At 52.6% G+C, this 22,661-nt stretch overlaps 1 protein-coding gene across 1 annotated transcript in view; it reads right to left on the bottom strand.

Moving 5' to 3' along the window:
* FRRS1L (ferric chelate reductase 1 like) overlaps positions 1-21,250 on the bottom strand; it is a 154,523-nt gene extending 133,273 nt beyond the window's left edge. Inside the window, exon 1 of the mRNA XM_077269581.1 lies at positions 21,113-21,250. The gene's annotated coding sequence lies outside the window, so the exon portion shown is untranslated. The remainder of the gene's footprint in view (positions 1-21,112) is intronic.
* Between the last annotated feature and the right edge of the window lie 1,411 nt (positions 21,251-22,661).

The following is a 22,661-nucleotide window of genomic DNA, read 5'->3' as shown; positions in this document are numbered from 1 at the left end:
GTGGAAGAGGCAGAGATCCCTGCCATACCAGCCTGTACTCTGTGGAAGAGGCAGAGATCCCTGCCATACCAACCTGTACTCTGTAGAAGAGGCAGAGGTGCCTGCCATACCAGCCTGTACTCTATAGAAGAGGCAGAGGTGCCTGCCATACCAGCCTGTACTCTGTAGAAGAGGCAGAGATCCCTGCCATACCAGCCTGTACTCTGTAGAAGAGGCAGAGATCCCTGCCATACCAGCCTGTACACTGTAGAAGAGGCAGAGATGCCTGCCATACCAGCCTGTACTCTGTAGAAGAGGCAGAGATGCCTGCCATACCAGTCTGTACACTGTAGAAGAGGCAGAGATGCCTGCCATACCAGCCTGTACTCTGTAGAAGAGGCAGAGATGCCTGCCATACCAGCCTGTACTCTGTAGAAGAGGCAGAGGTGCCTGCCATACCAGCCTGTACTCTGTGGAAGAGGCAGAGATCCCTGCCATACCAGCCTGTACTCTGTAGAAGAGGCAGAGATCCCTGCCATACCAGTCTGTACGCTGTAGAAGAGGCAGAGATGCCTGCCATACCAGTCTGTACACTGTAGAAGAGGCAGTGATGCCTGCCATACCAGTCTGCACGCTGTAGAAGAGGCAGAGATGCCTGCCATGCCAGCCTGTACTCTGTAGAAGAGGCAGAGATCCCTGCCATACCAGTCTGTACTCTGTAGAAGAGGCAGAGATGCCTGCCATATCAGCCTGTAGTCTGTAGAAGAGGCAGAGATGCCTGCCATACCAGCCTGTACTCTGTAGAAGAGGCAGAGATCCCTGCCATACCAGTCTGTACTCTGTAGAAGAGGCAGAGATGCCTGCCATGCCAGCCTGTACTCTGTAGAAGAGGCAGAGATCCCTGCCATACCAGTCTGTACTCTGTAGAAGAGGCAGAGATGCCTGCCATATCAGCCTGTACTCTGTAGAAGAGGCAGAGATGCCTGCCATACCAGCCTGTACTGTGTAGAAGAGGCAGAGATCCCTGCCATACCAGCCTGTATTCTGTGGAAGAGGCAGAGATCCCTGCCATACCATTCTGTACGCTGTAGAAGAGGCAGAGATCCCTGCCATACCAGCCTGTACTCTGTGGAAGAGGCAGAGATCCCTGCCATACCAGCCTGTACTCTGTGGAAGAGGCAGAGATCCCTGCCATACCATTCTGTACTCTGTAGAAGAGGCAGAGATCCCTGCCATACCAGTCTGTACGCTGTAGAAGAGGCAGAGATGCCTGCCATACCAGTCTGTACACTGTAGAAGAGGCAGAGATGCCTGCCATACCAGCCTGTACTCTGTAGAAGAGGCAGAGATCCCTGCCATACCAGCCTGTACTCTGTGGAAGAGGCAGAGATCCCTGCCATACCAGCCTGTACTCTGTGGAAGAGGCAGAGATCCCTGCCATACCAGCCTGTACTCTGTAGAAGAGGCAGAGGTGCCTGCCATACCAGCCTGTACTCTGTAGAAGAGGCAGAGGTGCCTGCCATACCAGCCTGTACTCTGCGGAAGAGGCAGAGATGCCTGCCATACCAGCCTGTACTCTGTGGAAGAGGCAGAGATCCCTGCCATACCATTCTGTACGCTGTAGAAGAGGCATAGATGCCTGCCATACCAGCCTGTACTCTGTAGAAGAGGCAGAGATCCCTGCCATACCATTCTGTACTCTGTAGAAGAGGCAGAGGTGCCTGCCATACCAGCCTGTACTCTGTAGAGGAGGCAGAGGTGCCTGCCATACCAGTCTGTACTCTGTAGAAGAGGCAGAGGTGCCTGCCATACCAGTCTGTACTCTGTAGAAGAGGCAGAGGTGCCTGCCATACCAGCCTGTACTCTGTAGAGGAGGCAGAGGTGCCTGCCATACCAGTCTGTACTCTGTAGAAGAGGCAGAGGTGCCTGCCATACCAGTCTGTACTCTGTAGAAGAGGCAGAGGTGCCTGCCATACCAGCCTGTACTCTGTAGAAGAGGCAGAGGTGCCTGCCATACCAGTCTGTACTCTGTAGAAGAGGCAGAGGTGCCTGCCATACCAGCCTGTACTCTGTGGAAGAGGCATAGATGCCTGCCATACCAGCCTGTACTCTGTAGAAGAGGCAGAGATGCCTGCCATACCAGCCTGTACTCTGTAGAAGAGGCAGAGGTGCCTGCCATACCAGCCTGTACTCTGTGGAAGAGGCAGAGATCCCTGCCATACCAGCCTGTACTCTGTAGAAGAGGCAGAGATCCCTGCCATACCAGTCTGTACGCTGTAGAAGAGGCAGAGATGCCTGCCATACCAGTCTGCACGCTGTAGAAGAGGCAGAGATGCCTGCCATGCCAGCCTGTACTCTGTAGAAGAGGCAGAGATCCCTGCCATACCAGTCTGTACTCTGTAGAAGAGGCAGAGATGCCTGCCATATCAGCCTGTACTCTGTAGAAGAGGCAGAGATGCCTGCCATACCAGCCTGTACTCTGTAGAAGAGGCAGAGATCCCTGCCATACCAGCCTGTACTCTGTGGAAGAGGCAGAGATCCCTGCCATACCAGCCTGTACTCTGTGGAAGAGGCAGAGATCCCTGCCATACCAACCTGTACTCTGTAGAAGAGGCAGAGGTGCCTGCCATACCAGCCTGTACTCTATAGAAGAGGCAGAGGTGCCTGCCATACCAGCCTGTACTCTGTAGAAGAGGCAGAGATCCCTGCCATACCAGCCTGTACTCTGTAGAAGAGGCAGAGATCCCTGCCATACCAGCCTGTACTCTGTGGAAGAGGCAGAGATCCCTGCCATACCAGTCTGTACGCTGTAGAAGAGGCAGAGATGCCTGCCATACCATTCTGTACGCTGTAGAAGAGGCAGAGATGCCTGCCATACCAGTCTGTACACTGTAGAAGAGGCAGAGATGCCTGCCATACCAGCCTGTACTCTGTAGAAGAGGCAGAGATGCCTGCCATACCAGCCTGTACTCTGTAGAAGAGGCAGAGGTGCCTGCCATACCAGCCTGTACTCTGTGGAAGAGGCAGAGATCCCTGCCATACCAGTCTGTACGCTGTAGAAGAGGCAGAGATGCCTGCCATACCAGTCTGTACACTGTAGAAGAGGCAGAGGTGCCTGCCATACCAGCCTGTACTCTGTGGAAGAGGCAGAGATCCCTGCCATACCAGCCTGTACTCTGTAGAAGAGGCAGAGATCCCTGCCATACCAGTCTGTACGCTGTAGAAGAGGCAGAGATGCCTGCCATACCAGTCTGTACACTGTAGAAGAGGCAGAGATGCCTGCCATACCAGTCTGCACGCTGTAGAAGAGGCAGAGATGCCTGCCATGCCAGCCTGTACTCTGTAGAAGAGGCAGAGATCCCTGCCATACCAGTCTGTACTCTGTAGAAGAGGCAGAGATGCCTGCCATATCAGCCTGTACTCTGTAGAAGAGGCAGAGATGCCTGCCATACCAGCCTGTACTCTGTAGAAGAGGCAGAGATCCCTGCCATACCAGTCTGTACTCTGTAGAAGAGGCAGAGATGCCTGCCATGCCAGCCTGTACTCTGTAGAAGAGGCAGAGATCCCTGCCATACCAGTCTGTACTCTGTAGAAGAGGCAGAGATGCCTGCCATATCAGCCTGTACTCTGTAGAAGAGGCAGAGATGCCTGCCATACCAGCCTGTACTCTGTAGAAGAGGCAGAGATCCCTGCCATACCAGCCTGTATTCTGTGGAAGAGGCAGAGATCCCTGCCATACCATTCTGTACGCTGTAGAAGAGGCAGAGATCCCTGCCATACCAGCCTGTACTCTGTGGAAGAGGCAGAGATCCCTGCCATACCAGCCTGTACTCTGTGGAAGAGGCAGAGATCCCTGCCATACCATTCTGTACTCTGTAGAAGAGGCAGAGATCCCTGCCATACCAGTCTGTACGCTGTAGAAGAGGCAGAGATGCCTGCCATACCAGTCTGTACGCTGTAGAAGAGGCAGAGATGCCTGCCATACCAGTCTGCACGCTGTAGAAGAGGCAGAGATGCCTGCCATGCCAGCCTGTACTCTGTAGAAGAGGCAGAGATCCCTGCCATACCAGTCTGTACTCTGTAGAAGAGGCAGAGATGCCTGCCATATCAGCCTGTACTCTGTAGAAGAGGCAGAGATGCCTGCCATACCAGCCTGTACTCTGTAGAAGAGGCAGAGATCCCTGCCATACCAGTCTGTACTCTGTAGAAGAGGCAGAGATGCCTGCCATACCAGCCTGTACTCTGTAGAAGAGGCAGAGATCCCTGCCATACCAGCCTGTACTCTGTAGAAGAGGCAGAGATCCCTGCCATACCAGTCTGTACTCTGTAGAAGAGGCAGAGATGCCTGCCATGCCAGCCTGTACTCTGTAGAAGAGGCAGAGATCCCTGCCATACCAGTCTGTACTCTGTAGAAGAGGCAGAGATGCCTGCCATATCAGCCTGTACTCTGTAGAAGAGGCAGAGATGCCTGCCATACCAGCCTGTACTCTGTAGAAGAGGCAGAGATCCCTGCCATACCAGCCTGTATTCTGTGGAAGAGGCAGAGATCCCTACCATACCATTCTGTACGCTGTAGAAGAGGCAGAGATCCCTGCCATACCAGCCTGTACTCTGTGGAAGAGGCAGAGATCCCTGCCATACCAGCCTGTACTCTGTGGAAGAGGCAGAGATCCCTGCCATACCATTCTGTACTCTGTAGAAGAGGCAGAGATCCCTGCCATACCAGTCTGTACGCTGTAGAAGAGGCAGAGATGCCTGCCATACCAGTCTGTACACTGTAGAAGAGGCAGAGATGCCTGCCATACCAGTCTGCACGCTGTAGAAGAGGCAGAGATGCCTGCCATGCCAGCCTGTACTCTGTAGAAGAGGCAGAGATGCCTGCCATACCAGCCTGTACTCTGTAGAAGAGGCAGAGATCCCTGCCATACCAGTCTGTACTCTGTAGAAGAGGCAGAGATGCCTGCCATACCAGCCTGTACTCTGTAGAAGAGGCAGAGATCCCTGCCATACCAGCCTGTACTCTGTAGAAGAGGCAGAGATGCCTGCCATACCAGCCTGTACTCTGTAGAAGAGGCAGAGATCCCTGCCATACCAGTCTGTACTCTGTAGAAGAGGCAGAGATGCCTGCCATATCAGCCTGTACTCTGTAGAAGAGGCAGAGATGCCTGCCATACCAGCCTGTACTCTGTAGAAGAGGCAGAGATCCCTGCCATACCAGCCTGTACTCTGTGGAAGAGGCAGAGATCCCTGCCATACCATTCTGTACGCTGTAGAAGAGGCAGAGATCCCTGCCATACCAGCCTGTACTCTGTGGAAGAGGCAGAGATCCCTGCCATACCAGCCTGTACTCTGTGGAAGAGGCAGAGATCCCTGCCATACCATTCTGTACTCTGTAGAAGAGGCAGAGGTGCCTGCCATACCAGCCTGTACTCTGTAGAAGAGGCAGAGATCCCTGCCATACCAGCCTGTACTCTGTGGAAGAGGCAGAGATCCCTGCCATACCAGCCTGTACTCTGTGGAAGAGGCAGAGATCCCTGCCATACCAGCCTGTACTCTGTAGAAGAGGCAGAGATCGCTGCCATACCAGTCTGTACACTGTAGAAGAGGCAGAGATGCCTGCCATACCAGTCTGTACACTGTAGAAGAGGCAGAGATGCCTGCCATACCAGCCTGTACTCTGTAGAAGAGGCAGAGATGCCTGCCATACCAGCCTGTACTCTGTAGAAGAGGCAGAGGTGCCTGCCATACCAGCCTGTACTCTGTGGAAGAGGCAGAGATCCCTGCCATACCAGCCTGTACTCTGTAGAAGAGGCAGAGATCCCTGCCATACCAGTCTGTACGCTGTAGAAGAGGCAGAGATGCCTGCCATACCAGTCTGCATGCTGTAGAAGAGGCAGAGATGCCTGCCATGCCAGCCTGTACTCTGTAGAAGAGGCAGAGATCCCTGCCATACCAGTCTGTACTCTGTAGAAGAGGCAGAGATGCCTGCCATACCAGCCTGTACTCTGTAGAAGAGGCAGAGATCCCTGCCATACCAGCCTGTACTCTGTGGAAGAGGCAGAGATCCCTGCCATACCAGCCTGTACTCTGTGGAAGAGGCAGAGATCCCTGCCATACCAGCCTGTACTCTGTAGAAGAGGCAGAGGTGCCTGCCATACCAGCCTGTACTCTGTAGAAGAGGCAGAGGTGCCTGCCATACCAGCCTGTACTCTGCGGAAGAGGCAGAGATGCCTGCCATACCAGCCTGTACTCTGTGGAAGAGGCAGAGATCCCTGCCATACCATTCTGTACTCTGTAGAAGAGGCAGAGGTGCCTGCCATACCAGCCTGTACTCTGTAGAGGAGGCAGAGGTGCCTGCCATACCAGTCTGTACTCTGTAGAAGAGGCAGAGGTGCCTGCCATACCAGTCTGTACTCTGTAGAAGAGGCAGAGGTGCCTGCCATACCAGCCTGTACTCTGTGGAAGAGGCATAGATGCCTGCCATACCAGCCTGTACTCTGTAGAAGAGGCAGAGATGCCTGCCATACCATTCTGTACTCTGTAGAAGAGGCAGAGGTGCCTGCCCTACCAGCCTGTACTCTGTGGAAGAGGCATAGATGCCTGCCATACCAGCCTGTACTCTGTAGAAGAGGCAGAGATGCCTGCCATACCAGCCTGTACTCTGTGGAAGAGGCAGAGATCCCTGCCATACCAGCCTGTACTCTGTAGAAGAGGCAGAGATCCCTGCCATACCAGTCTGTACGCTGTAGAAGAGGCAGAGATGCCTGCCATACCAGTCTGCACGCTGTAGAAGAGGCAGAGATGCCTGCCATGCCAGCCTGTACTCTGTAGAAGAGGCAGAGATCCCTGCCATACCAGTCTGTACTCTGTAGAAGAGGCAGAGATGCCTGCCATATCAGCCTGTACTCTGTAGAAGAGGCAGAGATGCCTGCCATACCAGCCTGTACTCTGTAGAAGAGGCAGAGATCCCTGCCATACCAGCCTGTACTCTGTGGAAGAGGCAGAGATCCCTGCCATACCAGCCTGTACTCTGTGGAAGATGCAGAGATCCCTGCCATACCAACCTGTACTCTGTAGAAGAGGCAGAGGTGCCTGCCATACCAGCCTGTACTCTATAGAAGAGGCAGAGGTGCCTGCCATACCAGCCTGTACTCTGTAGAAGAGGCAGAGATCCCTGCCATACCAGCCTGTACTCTGTAGAAGAGGCAGAGATCCCTGCCATACCAGCCTGTACTCTGTGGAAGAGGCAGAGATCCCTGCCATACCAGCCTGTACACTGTAGAAGAGGCAGAGATGCCTGCCATACCAGCCTGTACTCTGTAGAAGAGGCAGAGATGCCTGCCATACCAGTCTGTACACTGTAGAAGAGGCAGAGATGCCTGCCATACCAGCCTGTACTCTGTAGAAGAGGCAGAGATGCCTGCCATACCAGCCTGTACTCTGTAGAAGAGGCAGAGGTGCCTGCCATACCAGCCTGTACTCTGTGGAAGAGGCAGAGATCCCTGCCATACCAGTCTGTACGCTGTAGAAGAGGCAGAGATGCCTGCCATACCAGTCTTTACACTGTAGAAGAGGCAGAGGTGCCTGCCATACCAGCCTGTACTCTGTGGAAGAGGCAGAGATCCCTGCCATACCAGCCTGTACTCTGTAGAAGAGGCAGAGATCCCTGCCATACCAGTCTGTACGCTGTAGAAGAGGCAGAGATGCCTGCCATACCAGTCTGTACACTGTAGAAGAGGCAGAGATGCCTGCCATACCAGTCTGCACGCTGTAGAAGAGGCAGAGATGCCTGCCATGCCAGCCTGTACTCTGTAGAAGAGGCAGAGATCCCTGCCATACCAGTCTGTACTCTGTAGAAGAGGCAGAGATGCCTGCCATATCAGCCTGTACTCTGCAGAAGAGGCAGAGATGCCTGTCATACCAGCCTGTACTCTGTAGAAGAGGCAGAGATCCCTGCCATACCAGTCTGTACTCTGTAGAAGAGGCAGAGATGCCTGCCATGCCAGCCTGTACTCTGTAGAAGAGGCAGAGATCCCTGCCATACCAGTCTGTACTCTGTAGAAGAGGCAGAGATGCCTGCCATATCAGCCTGTACTCTGTAGAAGAGGCAGAGATGCCTGCCATACCAGCCTGTACTCTGTAGAAGAGGCAGAGATCCCTGCCATACCAGCCTGTACTCTGTGGAAGAGGCAGAGATCCCTGCCATACCATTCTGTACGCTGTAGAAGAGGCAGAGATCCCTGCCATACCAGCCTGTACTCTGTGGAAGAGGCAAAGATCCCTGCCATACCAGCCTGTACTCTGTGGAAGAGGCAGAGATCCCTGCCATACCATTCTGTACTCTGTAGAAGAGGCAGAGGTGCCTGCCATACCAGCCTGTACTCTGTAGAAGAGGCAGAGATCCCTGCCATACCAGCCTGTACTCTGTGGAAGAGGCAGAGATCCCTGCCATACCAGCCTGTACTCTGTGGAAGAGGCAGAGATCCCTGCCATACCAGCCTGTACTCTGTAGAAGAGGCAGAGATCGCTGCCATACCAGTCTGTACGCTGTAGAAGAGGCAGAGATGCCTGCCGTACCAGTCTGTACACTGTAGAAGAGGCAGAGATGCCTGCCATACCAGCCTGTACTCTGTAGAAGAGGCAGAGATGCCTGCCATACCAGTCTGTACACTGTAGAAGAGGCAGAGATGCCTGCCATACCAGTCTGTACACTGTAGAAGAGGCAGAGATGCCTGCCATACCAGTCTGCATGCTGTAGAAGAGGCAGAGATGCCTGCCATACCAGTCTGTACACTGTAGAAGAGGCAGAGATGCCTGCCATACCAGTCTGCATGCTGTAGAAGAGGCAGAGATGCCTGCCATGCCAGCCTGTACTCTGTAGAAGAGGCAGAGATCCCTGCCATACCAGTCTGTACTCTGTAGAAGAGGCAGAGATGCCTGCCATACCAGCCTGTACTCTGTAGAAGAGGCAGAGATGCCTGCCATACCAGTCTGTACACTGTAGAAGAGGCAGAGATGCCTGCCATACCAGTCTGTACGCTGTAGAAGAGGCAGAGATGCCTGCCATACCAGTCTGTACACTGTAGAAGAGGCAGAGATGCCTGCCATACCAGTCTGCATGCTGTAGAAGAGGCAGAGATGCCTGCCATACCAGTCTGTACACTGTAGAAGAGGCAGAGATGCCTGCCATACCAGTCTGCATGCTGTAGAAGAGGCAGAGATGCCTGCCATGCCAGCCTGTACTCTGTAGAAGAGGCAGAGATCCCTGCCATACCAGTCTGTACTCTGTAGAAGAGGCAGAGATGCCTGCCATACCAGCCTGTACTCTGTAGAAGAGGCAGAGATCCCTGCCATACCAGCCTGTACTCTGTGGAAGAGGCAGAGATCCCTGCCATACCAGCCTGTACTCTGTGGAAGAGGCAGAGATCCCTGCCATACCAGCCTGTACTCTGTAGAAGAGGCAGAGGTGCCTGCCATACCAGCCTGTACTCTGTAGAAGAGGCAGAGGTGCCTGCCATACCAGCCTGTACTCTGCGGAAGAGGCAGAGATGCCTGCCATACCAGCCTGTACTCTGTGGAAGAGGCAGAGATCCCTGCCATACCATTCTGTACGCTGTAGAAGAGGCATAGATGCCTGCCATACCAGCCTGTACTCTGTGGAAGAGGCAGAGGTGCCTGCCATACCAGCCTGTACTCTGTAGAAGAGGCAGAGATCCCTGCCATACCATTCTGTACTCTGTAGAAGAGGCAGAGGTGCCTGCCATACCAGCCTGTACTCTGTAGAGGAGGCAGAGGTGCCTGCCATACCAGTCTGTACTCTGTAGAAGAGGCAGAGGTGCCTGCCATACCAGTCTGTACTCTGTAGAAGAGGCAGAGGTGCCTGCCATACCAGCCTGTACTCTGTAGAGGAGGCAGAGGTGCCTGCCATACCAGTCTGTACTCTGTAGAAGAGGCAGAGGTGCCTGCCATACCAGTCTGTACTCTGTAGAAGAGGCAGAGGTGCCTGCCATACCAGCCTGTACTCTGTAGAAGAGGCAGAGGTGCCTGCCATACCAGTCTGTACTCTGTAGAAGAGGCAGAGGTGCCTGCCATACCAGCCTGTACTCTGTGGAAGAGGCATAGATGCCTGCCATACCAGCCTGTACTCTGTAGAAGAGGCAGAGATGCCTGCCATACCAGCCTGTACTCTGTAGAAGAGGCAGAGGTGCCTGCCATACCAGCCTGTACTCTGTGGAAGAGGCAGAGATCCCTGCCATACCAGCCTGTACTCTGTAGAAGAGGCAGAGATCCCTGCCATACCAGTCTGTACGCTGTAGAAGAGGCAGAGATGCCTGCCATACCAGTCTGCACGCTGTAGAAGAGGCAGAGATGCCTGCCATGCCAGCCTGTACTCTGTAGAAGAGGCAGAGATCCCTGCCATACCAGTCTGTACTCTGTAGAAGAGGCAGAGATGCCTGCCATATCAGCCTGTACTCTGTAGAAGAGGCAGAGATGCCTGCCATACCAGCCTGTACTCTGTAGAAGAGGCAGAGATCCCTGCCATACCAGCCTGTACTCTGTGGAAGAGGCAGAGATCCCTGCCATACCAGCCTGTACTCTGTGGAAGAGGCAGAGATCCCTGCCATACCAGCCTGTACGCTGTAGAAGAGGCAGAGATGCCTGCCATACCAGCCTGTACTCTGTAGAAGAGGCAGAGGTGCCTGCCATACCAGTCTGTACACTGTAGAAGAGGCAGAGATGCCTGCCATACCAGCCTGTACTCTGTAGAAGAGGCAGAGATGCCTGCCATACCAGCCTGTACTCTGTAGAAGAGGCAGAGGTGCCTGCCATACCAGCCTGTACTCTGTGGAAGAGGCAGAGATCCCTGCCATACCAGTCTGTACGCTGTAGAAGAGGCAGAGATGCCTGCCATACCAGTCTGTACACTGTAGAAGAGGCAGAGGTGCCTGCCATACCAGCCTGTACTCTGTAGAAGAGGCAGAGATCCCTGCCATACCATTCTGTACTCTGTAGAAGAGGCAGAGGTGCCTGCCATACCAACCTGTACTCTGTAGAAGAGGCAGAGGTGCCTGCCATACCAGCCTGTACTCTATAGAAGAGGCAGAGGTGCCTGCCATACCAGCCTGTACTCTGTAGAAGAGGCAGAGATCCCTGCCATACCAGCCTGTACTCTGTAGAAGAGGCAGAGATCCCTGCCATACCAGCCTGTACACTGTAGAAGAGGCAGAGATGCCTGCCATACCAGCCTGTACTCTGTAGAAGAGGCAGAGATGCCTGCCATACCAGTCTGTACACTGTAGAAGAGGCAGAGATGCCTGCCATACCAGCCTGTACTCTGTAGAAGAGGCAGAGATGCCTGCCATACCAGCCTGTACTCTGTAGAAGAGGCAGAGGTGCCTGCCATACCAGCCTGTACTCTGTGGAAGAGGCAGAGATCCCTGCCATACCAGTCTGTACGCTGTAGAAGAGGCAGAGATGCCTGCCATACCAGTCTGTACACTGTAGAAGAGGCAGAGGTGCCTGCCATACCAGCCTGTACTCTGTGGAAGAGGCAGAGATCCCTGCCATACCAGCCTGTACTCTGTAGAAGAGGCAGAGATCCCTGCCATACCAGTCTGTACGCTGTAGAAGAGGCAGAGATGCCTGCCATACCAGTCTGTACACTGTAGAAGAGGCAGTGATGCCTGCCATACCAGTCTGCACGCTGTAGAAGAGGCAGAGATGCCTGCCATGCCAGCCTGTACTCTGTAGAAGAGGCAGAGATCCCTGCCATACCAGTCTGTACTCTGTAGAAGAGGCAGAGATGCCTGCCATATCAGCCTGTACTCTGTAGAAGAGGCAGAGATGCCTGCCATACCAGCCTGTACTCTGTAGAAGAGGCAGAGATCCCTGCCATACCAGTCTGTACTCTGTAGAAGAGGCAGAGATGCCTGCCATGCCAGCCTGTACTCTGTAGAAGAGGCAGAGATCCCTGCCATACCAGTCTGTACTCTGTAGAAGAGGCAGAGATGCCTGCCATATCAGCCTGTACTCTGTAGAAGAGGCAGAGATGCCTGCCATACCAGCCTGTACTGTGTAGAAGAGGCAGAGATCCCTGCCATACCAGCCTGTATTCTGTGGAAGAGGCAGAGATCCCTGCCATACCATTCTGTACGCTGTAGAAGAGGCAGAGATCCCTGCCATACCAGCCTGTACTCTGTGGAAGAGGCAGAGATCCCTGCCATACCAGCCTGTACTCTGTGGAAGAGGCAGAGATCCCTGCCATACCATTCTGTACTCTGTAGAAGAGGCAGAGATCCCTGCCATACCAGTCTGTACGCTGTAGAAGAGGCAGAGATGCCTGCCATACCAGTCTGTACACTGTAGAAGAGGCAGAGATGCCTGCCATACCAGCCTGTACTCTGTAGAAGAGGCAGAGATCCCTGCCATACCAGCCTGTACTCTGTGGAAGAGGCAGAGATCCCTGCCATACCAGCCTGTACTCTGTGGAAGAGGCAGAGATCCCTGCCATACCAGCCTGTACTCTGTAGAAGAGGCAGAGGTGCCTGCCATACCAGCCTGTACTCTGTAGAAGAGGCAGAGGTGCCTGCCATACCAGCCTGTACTCTGCGGAAGAGGCAGAGATGCCTGCCATACCAGCCTGTACTCTGTGGAAGAGGCAGAGATCCCTGCCATACCATTCTGTACGCTGTAGAAGAGGCATAGATGCCTGCCATACCAGCCTGTACTCTGTAGAAGAGGCAGAGATCCCTGCCATACCATTCTGTACTCTGTAGAAGAGGCAGAGGTGCCTGCCATACCAGCCTGTACTCTGTAGAGGAGGCAGAGGTGCCTGCCATACCAGTCTGTACTCTGTAGAAGAGGCAGAGGTGCCTGCCATACCAGTCTGTACTCTGTAGAAGAGGCAGAGGTGCCTGCCATACCAGCCTGTACTCTGTAGAGGAGGCAGAGGTGCCTGCCATACCAGTCTGTACTCTGTAGAAGAGGCAGAGGTGCCTGCCATACCAGTCTGTACTCTGTAGAAGAGGCAGAGGTGCCTGCCATACCAGCCTGTACTCTGTAGAAGAGGCAGAGGTGCCTGCCATACCAGTCTGTACTCTGTAGAAGAGGCAGAGGTGCCTGCCATACCAGCCTGTACTCTGTGGAAGAGGCATAGATGCCTGCCATACCAGTCTGTACTCTGTAGAAGAGGCAGAGGTGCCTGCCATACCAGTCTGTACTCTGTAGAAGAGGCAGAGGTGCCTGCCATACCAGCCTGTACTCTGTAGAAGAGGCAGAGGTGCCTGCCATACCAGTCTGTACTCTGTAGAAGAGGCAGAGGTGCCTGCCATACCAGCCTGTACTCTGTGGAAGAGGCATAGATGCCTGCCATACCAGCCTGTACTCTGTAGAAGAGGCAGAGATGCCTGCCATACCAGCCTGTACTCTGTAGAAGAGGCAGAGGTGCCTGCCATACCAGCCTGTACTCTGTTGAAGAGGCAGAGATCCCTGCCATACCAGCCTGTACTCTGTAGAAGAGGCAGAGATCCCTGCCATACCAGTCTGTACGCTGTAGAAGAAGCAGAGATGCCTGCCATACCAGTCTGCACGCTGTAGAAGAGGCAGAGATGCCTGCCATGCCAGCCAGTACTCTGTAGAAGAGGCAGAGATCCCTGCCATACCAGTCTGTACTCTGTAGAAGAGGCAGAGATGCCTGCCATATCAGCCTGTACTCTGTAGAAGAGGCAGAGATGCCTGCCATACCAGCCTGTACTCTGTAGAAGAGGCAGAGATGCCTGCCATATCAGCCTGTACTCTGTAGAAGAGGCAGAGATCCCTGCCATACCAGCCTGTACTCTGTGGAAGAGGCAGAGATCCCTGCCATACCAGCCTGTACTCTGTGGAAGAGGCAGAGATCCCTGCCATACCAACCTGTACTCTGTAGAAGAGGCAGAGGTGCCTGCCATACCAGCCTGTACTCTATAGAAGAGGCAGAGGTGCCTGCCATACCAGCCTGTACTCTGTAGAAGAGGCAGAGATCCCTGCCATACCAGCCTGTACTCTGTAGAAGAGGCAGAGATCCCTGCCATACCAGCCTGTACACTGTAGAAGAGGCAGAGATGCCTGCCATACCAGCCTGTACTCTGTAGAAGAGGCAGAGATGCCTGCCATACCAGTCTGTACACTGTAGAAGAGGCAGAGATGCCTGCCATACCAGCCTGTACTCTGTAGAAGAGGCAGAGATGCCTGCCATACCAGCCTGTACTCTGTAGAAGAGGCAGAGGTGCCTGCCATACCAGCCTGTACTCTGTGGAAGAGGCAGAGATCCCTGCCATACCAGCCTGTACTCTGTAGAAGAGGCAGAGATCCCTGCCATACCAGTCTGTACGCTGTAGAAGAGGCAGAGATGCCTGCCATACCAGTCTGTACACTGTAGAAGAGGCAGTGATGCCTGCCATACCAGTCTGCACGCTGTAGAAGAGGCAGAGATGCCTGCCATGCCAGCCTGTACTCTGTAGAAGAGGCAGAGATCCCTGCCATACCAGTCTGTACTCTGTAGAAGAGGCAGAGATGCCTGCCATATCAGCCTGTAGTCTGTAGAAGAGGCAGAGATGCCTGCCATACCAGCCTGTACTCTGTAGAAGAGGCAGAGATCCCTGCCATACCAGTCTGTACTCTGTAGAAGAGGCAGAGATGCCTGCCATGCCAGCCTGTACTCTGTAGAAGAGGCAGAGATCCCTGCCATACCAGCCTGTATTCTGTGGAAGAGGCAGAGATCCCTGCCATACCATTCTGTACGCTGTAGAAGAGGCAGAGATCCCTGCCATACCAGCCTGTACTCTGTGGAAGAGGCAGAGATCCCTGCCATACCAGCCTGTACTCTGTGGAAGAGGCAGAGATCCCTGCCATACCATTCTGTACTCTGTAGAAGAGGCAGAGATCCCTGCCATACCAGTCTGTACGCTGTAGAAGAGGCAGAGATGCCTGCCATACCAGTCTGTACACTGTAGAAGAGGCAGAGATGCCTGCCATACCAGCCTGTACTCTGTAGAAGAGGCAGAGATCCCTGCCATACCAGCCTGTACTCTGTGGAAGAGGCAGAGATCCCTGCCATACCAGCCTGTACTCTGTGGAAGAGGCAGAGATCCCTGCCATACCAGCCTGTACTCTGTAGAAGAGGCAGAGGTGCCTGCCATACCAGCCTGTACTCTGTAGAAGAGGCAGAGGTGCCTGCCATACCAGCCTGTACTCTGCGGAAGAGGCAGAGATGCCTGCCATACCAGCCTGTACTCTGTGGAAGAGGCAGAGATCCCTGCCATACCATTCTGTACGCTGTAGAAGAGGCATAGATGCCTGCCATACCAGCCTGTACTCTGTAGAAGAGGCAGAGATCCCTGCCATACCATTCTGTACTCTGTAGAAGAGGCAGAGGTGCCTGCCATACCAGCCTGTACTCTGTAGAGGAGGCAGAGGTGCCTGCCATACCAGTCTGTACTCTGTAGAAGAGGCAGAGGTGCCTGCCATACCAGTCTGTACTCTGTAGAAGAGGCAGAGGTGCCTGCCATACCAGCCTGTACTCTGTAGAGGAGGCAGAGGTGCCTGCCATACCAGTCTGTACTCTGTAGAAGAGGCAGAGGTGCCTGCCATACCAGTCTGTACTCTGTAGAAGAGGCAGAGGTGCCTGCCATACCAGCCTGTACTCTGTAGAAGAGGCAGAGGTGCCTGCCATACCAGTCTGTACTCTGTAGAAGAGGCAGAGGTGCCTGCCATACCAGCCTGTACTCTGTGGAAGAGGCATAGATGCCTGCCATACCAGCCTGTACTCTGTAGAAGAGGCAGAGATGCCTGCCATACCAGCCTGTACTCTGTAGAAGAGGCAGAGGTGCCTGCCATACCAGCCTGTACTCTGTGGAAGAGGCAGAGATCCCTGCCATACCAGCCTGTACTCTGTAGAAGAGGCAGAGATCCCTGCCATACCAGTCTGTACGCTGTAGAAGAGGCAGAGATGCCTGCCATACCAGTCTGCACGCTGTAGAAGAGGCAGAGATGCCTGCCATGCCAGCCTGTACTCTGTAGAAGAGGCAGAGATCCCTGCCATACCAGTCTGTACTCTGTAGAAGAGGCAGAGATGCCTGCCATATCAGCCTGTACTCTGTAGAAGAGGCAGAGATGCCTGCCATACCAGCCTGTACTCTGTAGAAGAGGCAGAGATCCCTGCCATACCAGCCTGTACTCTGTGGAAGAGGCAGAGATCCCTGCCATACCAGCCTGTACTCTGTGGAAGAGGCAGAGATCCCTGCCATACCAACCTGTACTCTGTAGAAGAGGCAGAGGTGCCTGCCATACCAGCCTGTACTCTATAGAAGAGGCAGAGGTGCCTGCCATACCAGCCTGTACTCTGTAGAAGAGGCAGAGATCCCTGCCATACCAGCCTGTACTCTGTAGAAGAGGCAGAGATCCCTGCCATACCAGCCTGTACTCTGTGGAAGAGGCAGAGATCCCTGCCATACCAGTCTGTACGCTGTAGAAGAGGCAGAGATGCCTGCCATACCATTCTGTACGCTGTAGAAGAGGCAGAGATGCCTGCCATACCAGTCTGTACACTGTAGAAGAGGCAGAGATGCCTGCCATACCAGCCTGTACTCTGTAGAAGAGGCAGAGATGCCTGCCATACCAGCCTGTACTCTGTAGAAGAGGCAGAGGTGCCTGCCATACCAGCCTGTACTCTGTGGAAGAGGCAGAGATCCCTGCCATACCAGTCTGTACGCTGTAGAAGAGGCAGAGATGCCTGCCATACCAGTCTGTACACTGTAGAAGAGGCAGAGGTGCCTGCCATACCAGCCTGTACTCTGTGGAAGAGGCAGAGATCCCTGCCATACCAGCCTGTACTCTGTAGAAGAGGCAGAGATCCCTGCCATACCAGTCTGTACGCTGTAGAAGAGGCAGAGATGCCTGCCATACCAGTCTGTACACTGTAGAAGAGGCAGAGATGCCTGCCATACCAGTCTGCACGCTGTAGAAGAGGCAGAGATGCCTGCCATGCCAGCCTGTACTCTGTAGAAGAGGCAGAGATCCCTGCCATACCAGTCTGTACTCTGTAGAAGAGGCAGAGATGCCTGCCATATCAGCCTGTACTCTGTAGAAGAGGCAGAGATGCCTGCCATACCAGCCTGTACTCTGTAGAAGAGGCAGAGATCCCTGCCATACCAGTCTGTACTCTGTAGAAGAGGCAGAGATGCCTGCCATGCCAGCCTGTACTCTGTAGAAGAGGCAGAGATCCCTGCCATACCAGTCTGTACTCTGTAGAAGAGGCAGAGATGCCTGCCATATCAGCCTGTACTCTGTAGAAGAGGCAGAGATGCCTGCCATACCAGCCTGTACTCTGTAGAAGAGGCAGAGATCCCTGCCATACCAGCCTGTATTCTGTGGAAGAGGCAGAGATCCCTGCCATACCATTCTGTACGCTGTAGAAGAGGCAGAGATCCCTGCCATACCAGCCTGTACTCTGTGGAAGAGGCAGAGATCCCTGCCATACCAGCCTGTACTCTGTGGAAGAGGCAGAGATCCCTGCCATACCATTCTGTACTCTGTAGAAGAGGCAGAGATCCCTGCCATACCAGTCTGTACGCTGTAGAAGAGGCAGAGATGCCTGCCATACCAGTCTGTACGCTGTAGAAGAGGCAGAGATGCCTGCCATACCAGTCTGCACGCTGTAGAAGAGGCAGAGATGCCTGCCATGCCAGCCTGTACTCTGTAGAAGAGGCAGAGATCCCTGCCATACCAGTCTGTACTCTGTAGAAGAGGCAGAGATGCCTGCCATATCAGCCTGTACTCTGTAGAAGAGGCAGAGATGCCTGCCATACCAGCCTGTACTCTGTAGAAGAGGCAGAGATCCCTGCCATACCAGTCTGTACTCTGTAGAAGAGGCAGAGATGCCTGCCATACCAGCCTGTACTCTGTAGAAGAGGCAGAGATCCCTGCCATACCAGCCTGTACTCTGTAGAAGAGGCAGAGATCCCTGCCATACCAGTCTGTACTCTGTAGAAGAGGCAGAGATGCCTGCCATGCCAGCCTGTACTCTGTAGAAGAGGCAGAGATCCCTGCCATACCAGTCTGTACTCTGTAGAAGAGGCAGAGATGCCTGCCATATCAGCCTGTACTCTGTAGAAGAGGCAGAGATGCCTGCCATACCAGCCTGTACTCTGTAGAAGAGGCAGAGATCCCTGCCATACCAGCCTGTATTCTGTGGAAGAGGCAGAGATCCCTACCATACCATTCTGTACGCTGTAGAAGAGGCAGAGATCCCTGCCATACCAGCCTGTACTCTGTGGAAGAGGCAGAGATCCCTGCCATACCAGCCTGTACTCTGTGGAAGAGGCAGAGATCCCTGCCATACCATTCTGTACTCTGTAGAAGAGGCAGAGATCCCTGCCATACCAGTCTGTACGCTGTAGAAGAGGCAGAGATGCCTGCCATACCAGTCTGTACACTGTAGAAGAGGCAGAGATGCCTGCCATACCAGTCTGCACGCTGTAGAAGAGGCAGAGATGCCTGCCATGCCAGCCTGTACTCTGTAGAAGAGGCAGAGATGCCTGCCATACCAGCCTGTACTCTGTAGAAGAGGCAGAGATCCCTGCCATACCAGTCTGTACTCTGTAGAAGAGGCAGAGATGCCTGCCATACCAGCCTGTACTCTGTAGAAGAGGCAGAGATCCCTGCCATACCAGCCTGTACTCTGTAGAAGAGGCAGAGATGCCTGCCATACCAGCCTGTACTCTGTAGAAGAGGCAGAGATCCCTGCCATACCAGTCTGTACTCTGTAGAAGAGGCAGAGATGCCTGCCATATCAGCCTGTACTCTGTAGAAGAGGCAGAGATGCCTGCCATACCAGCCTGTACTCTGTAGAAGAGGCAGAGATCCCTGCCATACCAGCCTGTACTCTGTGGAAGAGGCAGAGATCCCTGCCATACCATTCTGTACGCTGTAGAAGAGGCAGAGATCCCTGCCATACCAGCCTGTACTCTGTGGAAGAGGCAGAGATCCCTGCCATACCAGCCTGTACTCTGTGGAAGAGGCAGAGATCCCTGCCATACCATTCTGTACTCTGTAGAAGAGGCAGAGGTGCCTGCCATACCAGCCTGTACTCTGTAGAAGAGGCAGAGATCCCTGCCATACCAGCCTGTACTCTGTGGAAGAGGCAGAGATCCCTGCCATACCAGCCTGTACTCTGTGGAAGAGGCAGAGATCCCTGCCATACCAGCCTGTACTCTGTAGAAGAGGCAGAGATCGCTGCCATACCAGTCTGTACACTGTAGAAGAGGCAGAGATGCCTGCCATACCAGTCTGTACACTGTAGAAGAGGCAGAGATGCCTGCCATACCAGCCTGTACTCTGTAGAAGAGGCAGAGATGCCTGCCATACCAGCCTGTACTCTGTAGAAGAGGCAGAGGTGCCTGCCATACCAGCCTGTACTCTGTGGAAGAGGCAGAGATCCCTGCCATACCAGCCTGTACTCTGTAGAAGAGGCAGAGATCCCTGCCATACCAGTCTGTACGCTGTAGAAGAGGCAGAGATGCCTGCCATACCAGTCTGCATGCTGTAGAAGAGGCAGAGATGCCTGCCATGCCAGCCTGTACTCTGTAGAAGAGGCAGAGATCCCTGCCATACCAGTCTGTACTCTGTAGAAGAGGCAGAGATGCCTGCCATACCAGCCTGTACTCTGTAGAAGAGGCAGAGATCCCTGCCATACCAGCCTGTACTCTGTGGAAGAGGCAGAGATCCCTGCCATACCAGCCTGTACTCTGTGGAAGAGGCAGAGATCCCTGCCATACCAGCCTGTACTCTGTAGAAGAGGCAGAGGTGCCTGCCATACCAGCCTGTACTCTGTAGAAGAGGCAGAGGTGCCTGCCATACCAGCCTGTACTCTGCGGAAGAGGCAGAGATGCCTGCCATACCAGCCTGTACTCTGTGGAAGAGGCAGAGATCCCTGCCATACCATTCTGTACTCTGTAGAAGAGGCAGAGGTGCCTGCCATACCAGCCTGTACTCTGTAGAGGAGGCAGAGGTGCCTGCCATACCAGTCTGTACTCTGTAGAAGAGGCAGAGGTGCCTGCCATACCAGTCTGTACTCTGTAGAAGAGGCAGAGGTGCCTGCCATACCAGCCTGTACTCTGTGGAAGAGGCATAGATGCCTGCCATACCAGCCTGTACTCTGTAGAAGAGGCAGAGATGCCTGCCATACCATTCTGTACTCTGTAGAAGAGGCAGAGGTGCCTGCCCTACCAGCCTGTACTCTGTGGAAGAGGCATAGATGCCTGCCATACCAGCCTGTACTCTGTAGAAGAGGCAGAGATGCCTGCCATACCAGCCTGTACTCTGTGGAAGAGGCATAGATGCCTGCCATACCAGCCTGTACTCTGTAGAAGAGGCAGAGATGCCTGCCATACCAGCCTGTACTCTGTAGAAGAGGCAGAGATGCCTGCCATACCAGTCTGTACGCTGTAGAAGAGGCAGAGATGCCTGCCATACCAGCCTGTACTCTGTAGAAGAGGCAGAGATCCCTGCCATACCAGCCTGTACTCTGTGGAAGAGGCAGAGATGCCTGCCATACCAGCCTGTACTCTGTAGAAGAGGCAGAGATGCCTGCCATACCAGCCTGTACTCTGTAGAAGAGGCAGAGATCCCTGCCATACCAGCCTGTACTCTGTGGAAGAGGCAGAGATGCCTGCCATACCAGCCTGTACTCTGTAGAAGAGGCAGAGATGCCTGCCATACCAGCCTGTACTCTGTGGAAGAGGCAGAGATGCCTGCCATACCAGCCTGTACTCTGTAGAAGAGGCAGAGATGCCTGCCCTACCAGCCTGTACTCTGTAGAGGAGGCAGAGATCCCTGCCATACCAGTATGTACGCTGTAGAGGAGGCAGAGGTGCCTGCCATTAACATGAATGAACAATGTGTAACATGGAGGGAGCCATGAATAAGTCGCACAGCACATACAGGACGCCTAGAGAAACGCTCATTTCTGTGATGCTGACATCGATGGGACACAGCGTCCATGTATCATCCTCCTCATCGGCAGCTCTGTGGCTGTAGGGAGGGAGCTATGCTGTGCTGAAACAGCTCCTGGCAGCATCCCCGGCCGCAGCAACAATACCTTCCTCCGCAGATGGCCGCACTCGTGCCCTCGGTGACTGTGCATCCACCGCCGCTGACATGGACGCCGCTGCAGTCGCGGGAGATCTCTGCTTGGAGGGCCCGAAGATTGCATCATGGTCACGTGACCGAACGAGCTGCAGGGATGTCGTGATATGTGTGATATGTGCGCTACAAGTCAAAACGACACAGGAGATATATTTATATGTTTGTGTGTATGTCTGTATAATCACTCTGTGTACATTATATATGTGTGTGTGTGTGTGTGTCTGTGTGTACAGTATATGTGTGTATACGTATAATCACTGTGTACGGTATATATGTGTGTGTATATATATAATCACTGTGTGTACGGTATATATGTGTGTGTATATATATAATCACTGTGTGTACGGTATGTATGTATGTGTATGTATAATCACTCACTGTGTATGGTATATATGTGTGTATCTGTATAATCACTGTATGTACGGTATATATGTGTGTATCTGTATAATCACTGTGTGTACGGTATATATGTGTGTATCTGTATAATCACTGTGTGTACGGTATATATGTGTGTATCTGTATAATCACTGTGCACGGTATATACTGTATGTGTGTATATATACGTATAATCACTGTGTGTACGTTATATATGTGTATATGTATAATCACTGTGTGTACGGTATATATGTGTGCATCTGTATAATCACTGTGTGCACGGTATATATGTGTGTATCTGTATAATCACTGTGTGTACGGTATATATGTGTGTATATGTATAATCACGGTGTGTACGGTATACACTGTATGTGTGTATATGTATAATCACTGTGTACGGTGTATATGTTTGTATATGTATAATCACGGTGTGTACGGTATATACTGTATGTGTGTATATGTATAATCACTGTGTGTGTTATATATGTGTGTATATGTATAATCACTGTGTACGGTATATATGTGTGTATATGTATAATCACTGTGTACGGTATATATGTGTGTATCTGTATAATCACTGTGTGTACGGTATATATGTGTGTATATGTATAATCACTGTATGGTATATATGTGTGTATACGTATAATCACTGTGTACGGTATATACTGTATGTGTGTATATATACGTATAATCACTGTGTGCACTGTTTATATGTGTGTATATAATTATAATCACTGTGTGTACTGTATATATTTGTGTATATACTTATAATCACTGTGTGTACGGTATATATATGTGTATATGTATAATCACTGTGTATGGTATATGTGTGTATATACGTATAATCACTGTACGGTATATATGTGTGTAGAATCATATGAGAACAGAACACCAACAGAGAAATGTAAATAACTAAAGTTTATTAGAAAAAATGCCAAACAAACGACATAATACACAAACAAAGTAAAATAGGGATATGACAAAGTGAACCATGGGCAGATGGCACCACAGAGAGACAGAACCCACATGTGTGTGTATACGTATAATCACTGTGTGTACGGTATATATGTGTGTATATGTATAATCACTGTGTACGGTATATACTGTGTGTGTATATATACGTATAA

This window comes from Ranitomeya variabilis, chromosome 6 (genome assembly GCF_051348905.1).
Source record: "Ranitomeya variabilis isolate aRanVar5 chromosome 6, aRanVar5.hap1, whole genome shotgun sequence".
Lineage (NCBI taxonomy): Eukaryota > Metazoa > Chordata > Amphibia > Anura > Dendrobatidae > Ranitomeya > Ranitomeya variabilis.
Note: the sequence above shows the minus strand (reverse complement) of the source record. Positions and strands in the feature narration are given on the sequence as shown.